Below are 17,028 nucleotides of genomic sequence, written 5' to 3'. Positions count from 1 at the left end.
TTAAACATATTATATATAATCAATTGTTGCCACACCTAAATTCAAAATCTACAACAAACATACACTTAAACAAAAATAAATAAATTATTTAATTAAAATAAAATATTTATTTCAAAATTTACATGATATTAATATAAATTTAATAAAAATAATTAATAAATTTTATAAATAAAATTAAACAAACGTACGTATTATATATATATATATATAAATACTTCTACAACCTTTGAAATCATGTACTTCTCTATGCCAAAACTTTGAGGAAAAGAAACAAAAAAAAAAGTGATAGCTCAAACAACCCAACTTTAATTCAAAGACTTTAAATGAGATTTTGGCTAGTTTTTAAATTTATATTTTAATTAGTTTAATCATTTAAAAGTTGGCAAAAACAAATATGCACACGAAAGTTGACAAATTATTTATTAATTTATTTGTGCAATAAGTACAAATTGGTTTAGGATTAAATATGATAAAACAATTAATTAAATTGATCGTAATTAAGAATATGCAATTAAAATGGTCATTAGAAAATGATATTTAACCAATCATGCTTAAAGCATTAGATTAACAAGTTTAAATTAATACTTTGACACTTAAATATTACACACAGTGACGTATCCTAATTTTAATAAATGTAGGCTAAACTGCCACATCACGGTGTACAATATTTTAGTGTATATATTAGGTGCACATATGATTACTCTTATTTTAAAAAAATCAATTTGGCCCACATTTTGTGATAATTTTGTTTGGAAATGCACATTTAAAATTAAACCTAGTTTATCACTAATCACTAATAATACCCAAAAATATATTAAAAAATAACTATTGACGGATGATTATACCAATTAAGAAATTAAATAGCTTAAAACTAAGAGGAGTTATATTTACACTTTTATAGATAAAAATAAAAATAGAATAAAATTGTGTGTATCTCTTTTTTTTTTAAATTGAGAATTAAGGAATTTTTTTTTAAATGATAAGTTTTGAATTTTTCTTAATAAAATAAAAAAATTATAATTGTTTGATACAATATCATAAATATAATTTTATACAAATACAATCAAAAACAATTATTTTTATATTATATGATTTATTTTCAATAATTATTTTTTATTGTTGTGTTGTTATAGTAATGAATATATGAAAACATTAGAAAGAGCTAACTTAAGAAGAAGAAAAATAGAATTGGATGTACTACTAAGTTTAAATATTTGTAAATAAAATTAAAGATTTAAAGTGGTATATATAGTTTTGTCATGGGTTTATACAAATTATTTTTTAGACCATGTATTTTGTAAAATTGTTCAAATAGACCTCTAAATTTGATTTTGATGAACAAAAAATTAAATATAACAACACGGTTATTAAGCTTAAGTAGAATGACTGTATTTTTGTTATGAATTGTTAGTTTGATGAATTATTTGTGATTTTAGTTCAAAAAAATTACAAATTTTTTTAAAAAATCCATGAACTTTTCCCAAAAAAAAAAACATATGATATGAGACATTAATGTGTAAGGATATATAACAAAGAAAGTACATAAAGAAATAGATTATGATCACTAAGATAATATTAGATTTATTTCCTTTATTTTGTGGGGCACTAAATTAGATAACATAATCAATAGTCTTACAAAAAGTGCTAGGCTGACAAATATCATAGTCATCTTACTATATAAATATGTATATACATTATATATATAGATATATATCTTAGTATCAATTTTGATAGAAGAAGACTTTTAAAGAATGGGGAATTTCAAAAGAGTATGTGTATATTGTGGAAGTAGTTTTGGGAACAAAGAGATATTCACTGATGCAGCTTTTGATCTTGGAAGAGAATTAATATTATTTTCTTTCTTTCTTTTTCTTCTTCTTTTTTCTCTTTATATATTTATATATGTATGTATGGATTTTAATATATATATATATATATATTAAAATTTGCAGGTGAAGAGGAATATAAATTTGGTGTATGGAGGAGGGAGTAGGGAGTGTGGGTCTGATGGGATTGCACACAGTTTTTTATGGTGGATGTCATGTTCTTGGGTAATTATAAACCTATATATTTATATATAAATATATATATAAGCTTCAAAAACTAATCAATCTATTTTTTTTTTTAATTTGGGCAATAATTTAATCTTTTGTTTTTGTTTTGGTTAGAGTTATTCCCAAAGCTCTTGTTCCAGTTGAGGTATGATTTGAATCTCTTTATTATTTTTCTAAATGTTGTGAATAATTTTGTTTTATTTTTTAATTTCAAAATTTTAAAAAATACATATATATATACATAATTAACTTGATTTTTTTTAAAAATTTGTGGTTGAAAATTGAACAGATTTCTAGAAAGTATATATATATTGATGATTTATGAAGGAGGGTATGGCACCATAGAAGAGTTGCTTGAAATAACAGTCTGGTCTCATCTTGGAATCTATCACAAACCAGTAAGTTATTAATTATTTTTTTATGTATTTAAATAATTAATAATCGTTTGATCAATCCAATTATTAGTCAAACAGTTATGAGCCGAACATAATTCATTTCTTTATCGGAGGAAATTTTTAAAACTTGAACGTTTAATCCATGTGATTAATATTTTAGTGTTTTTGTTTTCTTCTATTTGTGTTGTAGTTCTTAAGGAACAAAACTTTGTTTGAAATCAAGTCTTACCTACTTTTTAATATAAACAACCCTAGTTTACATATTTAATTTCACATGTGAAAAGATAATATGATTAAATGTTGGCCATGAAATGACTATAACTTGGTACCAACCTCTATGAGAGCAAAATAATAAAATATGAAGCATATATATAACCAATATTTTATAATATTTTGTATTTTGTATTTTGTTAAATGACAATTCGGACCATGTGTTTTGCAAAATTGATCAAAATAGTACCATATACCCAATTTTGGTCAAAAGAAATTCAAATATAATATTTTATTCTCAGTTCCTCGAACACTCAAAATAGCTTAATAAGATGTAAAAAAACATAAACTCATCGCATCACTAACGATCTGAGAATTGATCTTATAATTGAAAATATTTTGACAAAAATCGCGTATAGGGTACTATTTTGATCCATTTTGCAAAACACAGAGTCTGAATTATCATTTAACAAAACACAGGAATCAATCGCATATTTGAGAAAAATACGAGGCCAAAATAGTATTTCCCTTTTATGTATCATCATATAATTAAGTTGGTTTTTTATTTTTTTGGATTAAAAACTGATAGGTGTGTTGAATATTGATGGGTATTACGACAACTTACATGGACTATTTGACAAAGGTGTGGAAGAAGGATTTATTAAACCATTTTCAAGATCCATTGTCGTTTATGCTACTTCCTCAGCTCATTTCATAACCAAGCTTGAGGTATTTTTACTTTTATTTATTATTATTATTATTATATGTAAAGTAATTATAGTACATAATGAAAGTAAGATTATGCATAATTTTGAAAGCTATTGTATTATGATGTAATGTAATGACCCAACTATTTCTAAGATCTTGGACCATTAAATCTACTATACATAGCTACTATTTTGGGAAAGATACATAAGAAATAATATAACTTTATTAAATCTCAAAATATTGTATCAATTACATAATAATAGAAAATATGGCATGGGTACCCATTGTTTAAAACATAAAACATAATTTTAAACTAAAGAAAATTGTTTACAAAACTAAATGCGGAAAAAACATGATTTAAAAGAGTAAAAATAAATAACTTCATCCTCGATCGACACGCAGTCCACACATTCCATCCATCCTCAACACACAAGCCAAGCTACCAAGAATCCTTCCGCCTTCCATATTCATTATCCTGCATCACAATAAAAATAAAGGAATGAGCCTAGTGCCCAGCAAGGAAAACCTACCAAAAACATACATCATATATCACAAGCATAAAACTACATCATAAACATAAACTATAAAACATACGACTATAAAAATATATACCATATATCATAAGCATACACTATAAAACATATGGCTATAAGAACATATACCATATAGGACTACAATATTAATGGCCATTAATTCATTAACATGGCATGCGATAAACCATCTAGGTCCCCTGTCTAATATCTGAGGTAGGTTAGATCACATGGTAGTATATGATAACCCATCTAGGTCCCCTGTCTAATATTTGAGGTAAGGTAAACCATAACTCTAAACCATGAAAATGATAAACTAATCTTGGGGCTTGCTATCTAAGCAAGTCATATGCCCAAGCGACTAAAAACATAATCTTGGGGCTTGTTATCTAAACAAGTCATATGCCCAAGGACTACAAAACATAGCATACATATACTTATTATAGCATAAAAATATCATAACATAAACTTATCATAACATAAACATAGCATAACATATCATACAAACATACAAGATCTATCCTATTTTCCTTACCAAAATACCGGGATGATGAGAACAAAGTCGGGATTTTGGAACACTCCTAAAAACCATTAATAGAGAGGTGAGTTTTCTAAAAGAAAGAGATGAAGAGGAATGAACTAAACCTTCGAGAAGATACTTACCAACAAGAAATCTCAAGTTCGAAGAACTTAGATGCCTAACCAAGAATAGAGAAGATTGGGTTAGGAATTGAGTAGAGAAAAACTATAAGAACTAACAATACAGAAAAGGAACTAAGAATAGGAATACCTTTGAAATTGCTATGACCGAACTACACCTCGAAACCGAAATACACTCTATGAACCTTACTTCCCAAGTGTTTAATAAGCTTAGAATGACAAAGCTTATAACCCCAACCCAAGTGTTTATCACTCTATAGTCTCACTAGCACCTAGAAGGCTCTGATCAATGCTTGAAGAATGAATGAAAAAGCTTGGTGCTAGGTCCTATTTATAGAGTTCTATGAATAAAAATCTTCTTTTTGGCTTTGAATAAAAATAATGAATTTAATTGAAAATATTTAAATATCCTTCAGCCAAAGGCTTAGGACTTGGTCAACAAAGCTTGATTTTTAAAAACAAAAAAAAAAATCAAATAGAATCCTAACTTCTAACTCCCTAAATCTCGTAACTCTAAACTAACCTACAGTAAAATCAATATATCTGGAGCTGTAGGACTCCAATTTATAATATATTTATACTGTTAGAAATTTAATTAAATTATCTACAACTTTTACAAATACTATTTTTCGAAATTCATAACATAACTGAGTAAAAAATAGGTCGGAAGTTACAGTACCTTAAAGTTACGAAAAATCTATTTAACTATCTAAATCACAAATAAATGAAATATCTCAATCACAAATAAATAAAATTGTGACAAATGTAAGCTCCTAACAAATTCTGGTAAAGACTAAGTCTTATACTTCATTTATTTTATCATTAAAATAATAATTCTTTAATAATCATACATATGACAAGTGTCATATTCTTATTGGTTCTACCCAAACCTTAATAATAACTATATTCATGACAAGTGTCATATTCTTATTGGCTCTATCTAAACCTTATATTATAATAATTATCATATTAATAACCAGCAATATTAATCAAACCTTATGCTATAATTAATATTTTTAAACTATAGGTTAAACTTATAAAATCCATAACTATTGTTAGGAGTTTCCAACTAAGTCCCGGCTTGAACCAAAATCCACAGTAATGAACATACTATAACTAATACTAGCTATTACTACTACTACTACTATCTAACTAGCTAAGTAAATTTTGAGACTCTACATGTAATCAATTTTTTTCTTTGATTAGAATAGTGATCAAATATGAAATTTATTATTAGAAAAATGTTGATTAATAGGGAAATTAAAAATTCTATTAGCACTTAAAATAGTTTTTTTAAATCAAAATAAATAAATTGGTAGAGACTTGTTTCTTTAAGAAGAATTTTCAAACAATACTTTTAAAAGAAAACTTAATATTTGTTTCAATTCCTCAAGTAATAAAAGTAAAAGCTAAATCACAAGAGAAGTGGGCTGATTTGTTTTTTATTTTTAAATATGAATTTAAAATTTTATATTTTAAAAATATTATTACTGATTAAACTGACTTCAACTAAAAATTAAAGAAAATTTTAAATATTATTATTTACAATTTTTGTTATGTGTTTTATTGAGAATCATTGCATATTTAATTAATCTTACTTTAATTATATTAGCTAATGATGTAATTTGGTTAATCAAGCCTTAAAATCACTTTTGTTTGTTTTTGTAGGATTACATACCACAACATCATCAAGTGGCACCAACTCAAATGTGGAATGTAGATTAACAAGTTAATTAATCCTTTTTTTATTAAATTCATGGAAATGGGATTTATAATCTATTGTGTGGCAAAGTTGTGCAAAAAATTGTTTTGCTTCATTTAAATGGCTTACTTTTGATTTTATATATAAAAAAATTTATTCTTATCTCCATAGTCTTTTTGTCTTGTTTAAAATCAAGTGATGGTTTGTAACATTAGTAGGGAATAATTAATGTTGAGAAAAATGGTAAATAAAAAAATAAAGTTAAAATTCATTAATGTAAAGTCATTTATTGGCTAACTTTATTTTAGATAAAATATTTCAAAGTTATTAAGGAAAATCAGTAGCATATCCATATTGATTCTTGATCTAATGATTCAGTTGATTTTCTAGTGTGAAAATATCATTAAGTGTGAATATATTTTTTACCTTATTCATCACAAATAATCAATATTTGGTAAAAATATATTTTGCAATTATCTTCAGATTATTTTCATGGATTATGATTATTATGGAATAAAGAAGGTATCGAAAATGAACATGGTAAAAAAAATGACTATGTTTGTTCTGCCAGATAACACTGATTTCATTGCTGACTCATCAGTTTCCTTTTTTGTCGACACCGAATTCATCTGGCTGGCTGATTTCCTTAATAAAAGGAATTCACAAATTGATTTCAAAGATACCAGAAAATGATGGTCTTGGACGATTTCCTTGCCTATAAATATCTTGTCAAGACCTTTGGAATTTTCACCTCTTCCATTTTGAATATTTGTAAACATTACGTTATTTTGAAGAGTGTCTTTATTTGTAAAGATTAAGTTTGTTCACCTTAATCTTTGTGAGAGTGCTGAGTGTACTTGTGGATATCTATCTAGTCCATTGTAAACATATAGTGTCTATTGTGAACGTGTTCATAAGGATCTTCGGGAGATGATTCTATCTAAGTCTCACTTCAGGAGGAAGTGTGCACTCGCTATTCTTTGAAGGGAGTTCAAGAGAATCAATGTTTCATTAAATCAGATTCGTAGAGAATAGTACAACAAGATTGCAGCAATAGTTTAAGAGGGAGTCTTACATTGTTTAAGTCAATGCTTTTGTACACATTGCTTCTTTACTAATTGGTTTATTCTCTGGGCGTGGCCCCAAGGAGTAGGTTATCCGAAAGGATTTCTGAACCTTGTAAAAATTCAGTGTATTCTTTATTGTTTTGCACTGTCTATTTATTGTGTTCAGTTTTTGTCGTGACAAGTTCAGATTCTGTCCCGACAGAACTGCTATCTGTGTAAACAGTTAATTACCATTCCGTACTTTAATTAATTCACATGGTTTAATTAATTTGGTAATTACTAAAAACAGAATTTCAATTAACTTTCATAATATAATCAACATTTAGGATAGAAAAAAATGTATACATCTATTGCTTAGAAAAGTAAACTATTATTTAATCAAAATTATGGGATTTTATAATTAATTTTTTTAAATGGAATCTTAATTATTTAATCAAAATTATAGGATTGTAAATTTATATAAATGTAAATTTTGAAGGAAAAAAAAGATATATATTTACTTAAGTTGTTTACTTTATTTAACCATTTTGTATTGTGTTTAAGAGTATTAATGTAGTTATATATTTAAGAGTTAATTAATTTTTTATATGGAATAATATATTTATTTATAAAATTCATAATGTCATAATTTTAAATTAAAATTTTTATTTGGTTTTCGAAAATGTTTTTTTCTCCCTCTATGCTTCTTCTGTTTTTTTTTTTCCATTTCCAACTATTATGTTCCATGAGTCTTTTTAATTTTTGTGTTTTTGGTTATTTATTGTAGTTTTTATAACTTAATCATGCTTTATAACTTATTTATTAATATTTTTGTACTTGATTTTCAAAATTAGGATTCTTTTTCTTTTTGTTTTAACTATGGGTTATTGGTATTACTAGTTTTATTCTAGTTTAGTAACTTGTCACTAATTTTGTTAGGTTTTTATATATATTGGCTTATTAGACGTTGTTTGATTTGTTTAGTATCTAGTTACTGATTATTTCATTTCTTAAGTAGTTACAATCATGCTTTTGATTTTTTTTCTTGTCTTCCTTGTTTAGTAACTAGTTACTTCATATTACTAAAAATATGAGTAATTGGTTACCATTACCATGTTAGTTTGTCATTTAGTTTTTGCTGATTTTTCTGGTTTAATAATTGGTTCTAATATTTTTCAGCTTCTAAGAGCACTCTCATCCGATGCTCTATATCTCCCCAAAATACATATTTTTTTATTTTACCTCTAAGTTTTACAGTTTACCATACATCAGATTCTCTATTTTTTGTCTCTATATCATTTAAATATTATATTTTCAAACATTTTTTATTCATTTCAAATATTTTTTATAACTATTAATAATATCCTTATATATTTTAATGTTATAATATTGGGTTGAAGGATGAATAGTGTACATTAGATATAGCTTTGTACTGTAGCTTTATCTAAAACTATTTGTAAAATACATCATCCAATGGATACCTATTTTTCTTAGTTTTAGCTATTTTGTACAGATTTTGGTAATATACCTCACCGAATGGGAGTGCTCTAAGAGCACTCCCATTGGGTGATCTACTCTATTCTTTAAAATACCTCATCAAAACACACATTTTTCTATTTTACCTCTAAGTTTTATATTATACCATATATCAGCTTCTCTATATATTTATTTACATCATTTAAATATTATATATTTAAACATATTTTATTACTTAAAGTAAAATAAAATAATTGAAAAAGAAAAAGAAAAAGAAAATAATAAATATATAATAAATAGAGAGAGAAAAGTTATAAAAAAATATTAAAATATTATATAAAGGATATGTAAATGTTATGTAAATGTAGATATGGATTAATTGGAGTTTATGCATAGTTATTATAAATATATGTATAAAGGAGCTGATGGAAGATGTTTTTATGAGTTTTAGCTAAATATTATAAAGAAAGTGTATTATAAAATATATCACAAAAACATACATTTTTATAATTTACCTCAACACTTTTACATTATACCATACATCTGCTTCTTTACATTATTTATATATTATATTTTTAAAAATATTTTATTAATTTTAAAAAATAAAATAATTAAACATAATAGTATCACACTCATATATATACAAAAGTTTATAAAAAAATATTTATAGCTTGATGAATAGTATTTCACTACATATAAAGAAATACTATTCATTTAGGTAAAAAAAATATAACTTTACATCATCCAATGGAAGGCTACTTAACTATTTTTTCTCTATATTATAAAGAATAACACATTTTAGCTCATCCAATGTGAGTGCTCTAAGTGGCTATAGGTTACTAGCTGAAATGTGGATATTGGAATAGTTTTCGATTATCATCTTATTACTAAGAAATATTAGTAACTACTATCTTATCACTAAAATATTAGTAAAGGGTTACTATTATGTTACTAGTTATTTTGCAACTAGTAAAGGTTACCATTTTGAAGCTAAGAGAAAATTGATAATAAATTACTATGATGTAATTTCCAATTAAAAAATATATATTTAATATTCCACACAAAAAATCAATTGTATGCTTTGATGTTTTTTTTAAACTAGAAATACAAATATGTTAGTTTTGTTACAGATTTTTTGTACCAATGTTAGCAAGTGCATCTCCAATAATTTACTTTTTCTTAATTTTTATTAGATTATTATATCATTTATTATGTTCTATCTTTTAAATTCCAATAAGTTTTCGAAGTTTTATAAAGAAAAATAAATAAATAGATTTTACATATATTTAAATCTCCCAAACTAATAGGAAGTAACACATCTCTACAGGAAAATTAACAAAGGTACCATGAGATGCACTATAACATTAACATTTGATACTTATGTCACCTGTTTTTTTATTTGTTACTAAAGTGTTATAAATTTGAAAAGAAGTAGTATTTTACTTTATAATAATTTCATCATTTAGTTACAACATTAGTTATTTATTTTTCAAAATTTATTATCACATATAAAATAATATTTTTATTGTAAAACATTTCATTATTTTATATATATATATATATATATATATAAACATGCCATTAAAACCTTACAAACTAAATATATTCAAGTTTTTTCTATTTTAAAAGGTACAATGTCAGACTATATATTATTGTGATCATAAACATAGTGGAATGGTACCACATCTCTCCTCATAAAGAGCAGGTTCCAAGTTCGAATCCCTCTCCCCCAATGTAAAAAAAAACAATTATATATATTTAGAGAACGACTACAAAGTATCCTTTTTTTTGAAATACTGGTGCATCTTTTTTCTATTTCGGCATCTGGATAGATATAATCCCAAATTTTTTTATATGACGGTGTACATTGTAGGTATCTAGAATATCCTGCAAATTTTCAAGAAATTCTAAATAGTTTACGAAGCCGAAAACAGATTTCAAGCTGTCAAATTTTACACGCGTCCACAAAAAAACAGGCACGCGTGCAACAGACAGTTTAGACCCTGTTTCGGTACCATAGTTTATTAAGAATTTGTTGAAAATTTGTAGGATGTTCTACACAGCTATAATGTACATCATCATATAAAAAATTGAGATTATAACTATTCCGGTGTCGAAATAGAAAAATGATGCACCAGTGTTGCAAAAAAAAAAAAAATACATTGTAATCGCTCCCTATATATATATCAACAAACCTTTAAAACTTTACAAATTAAATATATTCAATTTTTTATGATTTTAAAAGGTACGACTATATATTATTGTGATCATAAGCATAGCCGAATGGTACCGTATCTCCTCATAAAGAGGAGTTTCCAAGTTCGAATCCCTCTCCCCCAATATCAAAATATATATATGATTCATAACACTTAATATATGTTGACGTCATTTTTCGTCAACTTAAAACGTAGAGCAGTTAAACAATATGAACTATGGTGCAGATGAATAGTATGGTGGAACAACAGGGGTTTTGCGTGGTTCAGCAGCTAAATCTGCCTAGTCCACGAGTCTATTTTATTAGGACTTGGAGTTTTATGGAAATCCTTCAGAGATGAATTCCCCAGAGTTCTCTCTCAAGATATCAAAAGATTCGTCCCTTTACAAGTGTTCATGACCTCTCTATTTATAAGGAGTTTTCAGAGTTCATTCCCACCTATTTCGGGTTGATACTTCTGCATATTAATTGAAATAATGATATAAAATGTTGTAACTCCTATATACAAGGAAACGTCCCCTGAAGACCAGGAAACGGATAACAGACTTGTTAATATCCCTTTAATGTTGGGATGTTACAACAATAAATATCTTTAAACGTACAGAATGTGCTACATCAGATGACTCATCAAACCTCCGAGGTCAGCAACCAGCATTGCGTCAGTCAAGGTTTACGGTCATGTTACGAACTGGCCATCTTATTCCAAGACTTGCTCGAAGCAGATAAATACCATCGAGGCTGTCACATTTCGAGCTTGCACTCTTTAAGCTCGGACTACTTGATCTGAAGGCACTCGATAACGGAGGTATCCCGATGTTATGCCCTTTCGAGCCTAAAGAGAATCTCGAGGTTGCATGTCTTCGAGATTGTCATTTTACTTCGGAGGTTTTACAACTGGACCATAAACATGTACTTCATATATCTCGAGCTCATACTTGACGAGTCCGGCTTTCGAGGTCATAATTTATGGTCTCGAAATCTGGGTGTAACAGTTTTCCCCCTTAAAAGTATTAGTTCGAATCCTATGAGAAGGAAACTCTTGAACTACTTCCATTGGGAACCGTACCATCAAACATACTCGAGTGTGGACACGCTCAACTAGTTATTGATCACTCAAAGTACTTGAGTACCTTGGAAACCTGCCCCCGTCTACCCGCCTGCCATTCTTTAAGGTATTATCAACTCACGGGTTCCTAGCCACTTGATCTGATACGGAATCTGGCCAATGGCCCAGATTAATCCGACCCTTTACATTTCCACGGGCTTATAAATAGGACTCCAGTCGTCGTCTTCTTTTTTACTTTCACGTTCAAAATTACAGAGAGAAAAAAGAAAGAAAGAAAAACCAGAAACCTCCTTGCCCGTTTCTTGCATGTTCTCCAAGCCGAGAAGACAAAGCAACGTTGGACTCTTTGATTCTGTGAGATCGTACTTGCAGCCGCTTATACAATCATCCATTTCTCTGTTTTCACCGATCGTATTGTGTAAGTTTTCTGTTCATGGCTTCGTATGTCCATATCTTTGCATTATTTTTTCCATGTGTGTTTATGTTTCTGTTGCACCTTAGGCACTAGGATTTTGTTGGTCCATTCATTAGTTTAATGCACTAGAACGTTTTGGCTGATAAATATTAGATTTAGGTTCTAACATTATTGGTTCCAAACCCAGTTCATGCACAAAAGACCCAAATGTGGCTCTTTTTCTGAGTTTTCAAATTTCGGAGGACATATCTTGCACACCAAGATATTGGGTACAAAATCAGGATTTTTTTTTTTTTAAGAATGCATGATTCCCAAAAATATCACTTTTTGAATAACCGCCACCTTTTTTCCCTGAAATATCGAGATTTCCAACAACATGTCCACCTTATTTCCTTTCGGTGGAAAACACGCTCTGAGATTGGCCTCATCCTTTGGATCGAGCTTTCCTTGTAGCTTCGATCATTCGAGCTTAGGTATTCTATTTATCTCATTATTTCCTGTTCGCTTGGCCCTCACCCTTTTGCTTTCTTGTTAGATGCCGCAAAATTCAGGAAAGTGACGGGGGTCAGAGCTCGTGATTCCTTATTCACCTGCAACTCCGAGCCCGGAGTCTCCTTTCACTCGGAACCAGCGCTTGATCCGGGAGCACGAACTAAGGTGTGAGCAGGAAGACATCCAAGATCATTTTCGACGTCAGATAGATGAGGTCGAAGAAGGAAAAAGGAAAAGACTAAGGGTCGCCCTCTACCCAGATTCGGACACCGAGCCTAGACCAATTCCTCTCGACCCCATGCTCAAAGTGACCGTCGCATTCAAGTCGGGAGATCTTCAATTCTCGCTGATGGGGGAACCTTCTACCTCGCAGCCGAGGAGAGAATTCTTCGAGGCCGAGCACTATTGGAGCTCGGTCACATCGTTAAGTCAGATAACTGACATTCTGGCCTTTCACGGCATAGGACTGTCGGGCTCGCTAAGGTGTTGAGCTCCGACCTCCCACGAGCGAAGTTTCTACGCTCTGGGAGATGGAAATCCTAACAGCAAGCTGAGATATGCAGCTTGGAGCCAGGAACACATGAAGGCAGGGGCAATACTGCCCTTGAAGTCTTTTTTCAAAGACTTCACGACCTTCGTTGGGCTCGCTCCCTTCCAACTCAACAGCAACTCATACAAGGTTTTGTCAGCCTTGAGGTCGCTCTACCACGAGCAAAAGTGGGCAGGACCTTCACCAGAAGAGATTTTGTATCTCTTTTTCTTGAAAAGCAATCCCTCCCGAGCTGGGGGAGGAGATGGCTTCTACTATCTCTCGAGCTATCCCAAGGAGAAGAAGATGTTTGAGGATCTTCCCAACCATCCTCCTGATTTCAAGAAGGTCTTTATGTGAGAGAGATAGTGTGCCTTCATGGAAAATTCAAGGTCTATCTGATTAGATGAAGACTCTATTGTTACTTTCAGGTCTTGGAAGGGTTAAGGAAGGCGATGAGTATATAGATGGATTTCAGTATAGTTCATTGTTCTCAGACTGATGGTAAATCAGAGAGAGGAGAATTATCCAGTATTGGGAAGGTACCTTATGAGATGAGGTATGTTGAGAATGCTTAGCAGCAGTTCATTGGAATGAGATGGGTGAGATGTTATATCTGGATCCAGAGGTGGTTCAAGGGATCATTGAGTTTATTTGAGGTTAAAGCTTGGATGCTTACTTCTCAGAGTAAATGGAAAAGTTTTACTGAATTTAAAAGTAGGAACATGGAGTTCCAGGTAGAAGATCATATCTTCCTTACAAGTATCACCATGGAAAGGGGTGAGAGGTTGAGGGCAAGTTGAGCCCTAGAGTAGTATAACAGTTTGAGTCCTGGATAGGATTGGTTAGGTTGACTTTGGTTCAACCTCATCTTTGGCACTGTTAGTTGTATACAGTGTTATGTACTTCCATGCAGTGGACATGAGTTACAGGAAACTCATGAGTTTAGTTATGAGAATCTGGAGATTGAGGCTAAGTTATTCTGTAAGGAATAGCCAGTCCAAATATGAGATAGAAAGAATAAAGTTCTAAGGAGCAAAGTGTACCTTGAGTTAAGGTATGTTGCGGAAACAGTGAGGTCAAGGAAATGACCTGGGAAACTGGAATCAATTATGCAGAATTCTTATTCCGGGCTGTATAGATAAATTTCGAGGATGAAATTTCTGTAAGGGGGGGATAGTTGTAATGCCCCAAATTCCCTAATAAGGTTTAGGACCTTGATTAGGAGGCCGGGAGGGCCATAATTGATTTATTATGATATTTAATGATTATATGCATGTTTGTGTGAATTATATTATTATATGATGGTGAATGCATGCATATGGGTTCAATTTTAATTATAAGGACATTTTGGTAATTTGGCCCGTTGAGGGCGTGATTGTGTATTTTCATGCATGTGGGTGAGTTATAAATAATACCACATTATATGTGGATTGGTTCGAGCCATTCGGCATGAGACGATCATGGAATGCAAGTTTTCGGTCTAGTCATAACGGGTTTAAGTTCGGGGCTCGGAGTGAGTCTCAGGATAATTTGGTGATTAGAACGTTGCCGGGAATTAAAGGGTAACGAGATATGAATTATTAGTATTTGGGAATATTGGAAATAATGGGAATTGGAGGGTGTTAATTATAATTAACGAGATAGGCGGGAAATGATGATTTTACCCTTGGGAGTCTTTAGAAGCCTTTATTTAACCTAGGGGCAAAATGGTCTTTTCACCCCTAATATTTATATCAACTCAAGGCTGTAGAAACCTTCAGACCAAAACAGAGCATCATCATCCTCATCTTTCTCCCTCACCCGTACACAATTTCTCCTCTTTCTTCCTTTGGAATTTTTGAAGCTAACTTGAAGAAACAAGCTAGGAGATCAAAGTTTGGAGTCTATAATCTTAATTCGTCCATTGAAGAGGACCCAAAACCAGCTTGAGGTAAGATTACATCCTTGAATATAAGCAATACTCTGTTTTTCTTGGTAGTTTTCAGCTTATAGTTTTGATGTGGATAGTTGGGAATTAAGGGATGTTTTTGTGTAAAATTGATTGGGTTTTGATGAGGGTGTGATGTAGATGAAGTTTAGGGGTTGAATTGGATGTTTGGGATTGGTTTGGAGGGTTGGTTTCAAGAGAAATCGCAAGGAGGAAGAACCATAGAGTTTCTAGTCTGTAGTTGGCGCAGCAGCGCTAGGCAGGGCATAGAGCTAGGCCTCTCTGACTTGGAAATAGCGCCTCAGCGCCATTTAATAGGGCTACAGCGCTGGTCCATTTTCCAGCAAGCCTATTTTAGGGCTCGGAATGACTTTTAAGGCTCGGGGTTTGGTTCCTTTGTCCTGTTTGAGTATATTAAGATTCTCGAGAGTGCGGGATTGATCCCGGGAGTGAGGTTTTAGATTATAAACCTTTTTATGATTTATTTTATTGATGGGATTCCATAATGGTTATGACTAGGTGACCGCTAAAGGACCAAAGGATTGATCGTTCTCAAGGGTCATTCTTTTACTAATTCTTGCTCGAACCCGAGGTAAGAAAACTGCACCCCATATGTGACATGCATGGTTATTTTTTATGCATGTTGGATGTTTAAATATGATGCATGTGATGCACGGGAAACATGTGTTAGGGAATGCCATGAATATTGAATATGAGATTGTTCAGAGCTTGAGCCTCTGTGTGTATGCATGATATTAATTGTGCTAGTAATTGTTAAGTAAGCATGCTGAATGCCCTGTATTTGGATATTAGATATATGATATATGTTTGGTAGCATTGCTTACTTGTGCATGGCCCTGATCACTCAGATTTGGCATTGGTCGTGTGTTACCGACCTGGGAGCCAGTAACGGCATAAGCGTCATGAATGCAGGGCTGATAAAAGATTAGATCTAATCGACATCTGCATTAGATGACTCAACAAGAGCATTAATGCCGGACCGACCTTAAGTTCGATGAAAACTAAAAGCGCTTGTGTGACTTACCCATCAGTCACTCATCTGTTAAAGCCAGTGTCTACCCATCAGTCACTCATTTGATTAGAGCCATTGCAGGAAAGCCCAGGTAACAGGTTCGTTACACGGCTATGGGTACTAAGCCCCATAGTGACTTACTTGTCAGTCACTCAGTATGGTTAACAGAACCTCAAAGTGATATTCACTCATCTGTTCAGAGCTATAAGCTCTGTATGATCATTTTGATCATCATATGCATGGCTTTGGGTGCTGAGCCCCGTAGTGACTTGCTTGTTGGTCACTCAGTATGGTTTACCACAACCTCAAGTGTCAAAACACTCATCTGATTAGGATTGACTTGATAGTCAACCAATCAAAAGGGCAAGATTTCTTATCCTGGATGCCCCGACATTGTTTGAATTCATTTGCATGCTTGAATAAAGCTATGTTTGCTAGGCATGCCAGATATGATTTGATATCATGATATGACTGTTCATGAGCATATGAGTTTTCTTGCTGGGCTTTGGCTCACGGGTGCTTTGTGGTGCAGGTAAAGGCAAAAGGAAGCTGGACCATCCTTGAGTT

At 30.9% G+C, this 17,028-nt stretch overlaps 1 pseudogene; it reads left to right on the top strand.

Moving 5' to 3' along the window:
* The first annotated feature begins 1,751 nt into the window (after positions 1-1,751).
* Positions 1,752-6,323, top strand: LOC133783870 (cytokinin riboside 5'-monophosphate phosphoribohydrolase LOG8-like; annotated as a pseudogene).
* The last annotated feature ends 10,705 nt before the right edge of the window (positions 6,324-17,028 follow it).

Source organism: Humulus lupulus, chromosome 6, assembly GCF_963169125.1.
Source record: "Humulus lupulus chromosome 6, drHumLupu1.1, whole genome shotgun sequence".
NCBI classification, from domain to species: domain Eukaryota; kingdom Viridiplantae; phylum Streptophyta; class Magnoliopsida; order Rosales; family Cannabaceae; genus Humulus; species Humulus lupulus.
This window is presented reverse-complemented; position numbering and strand designations above follow the sequence as displayed.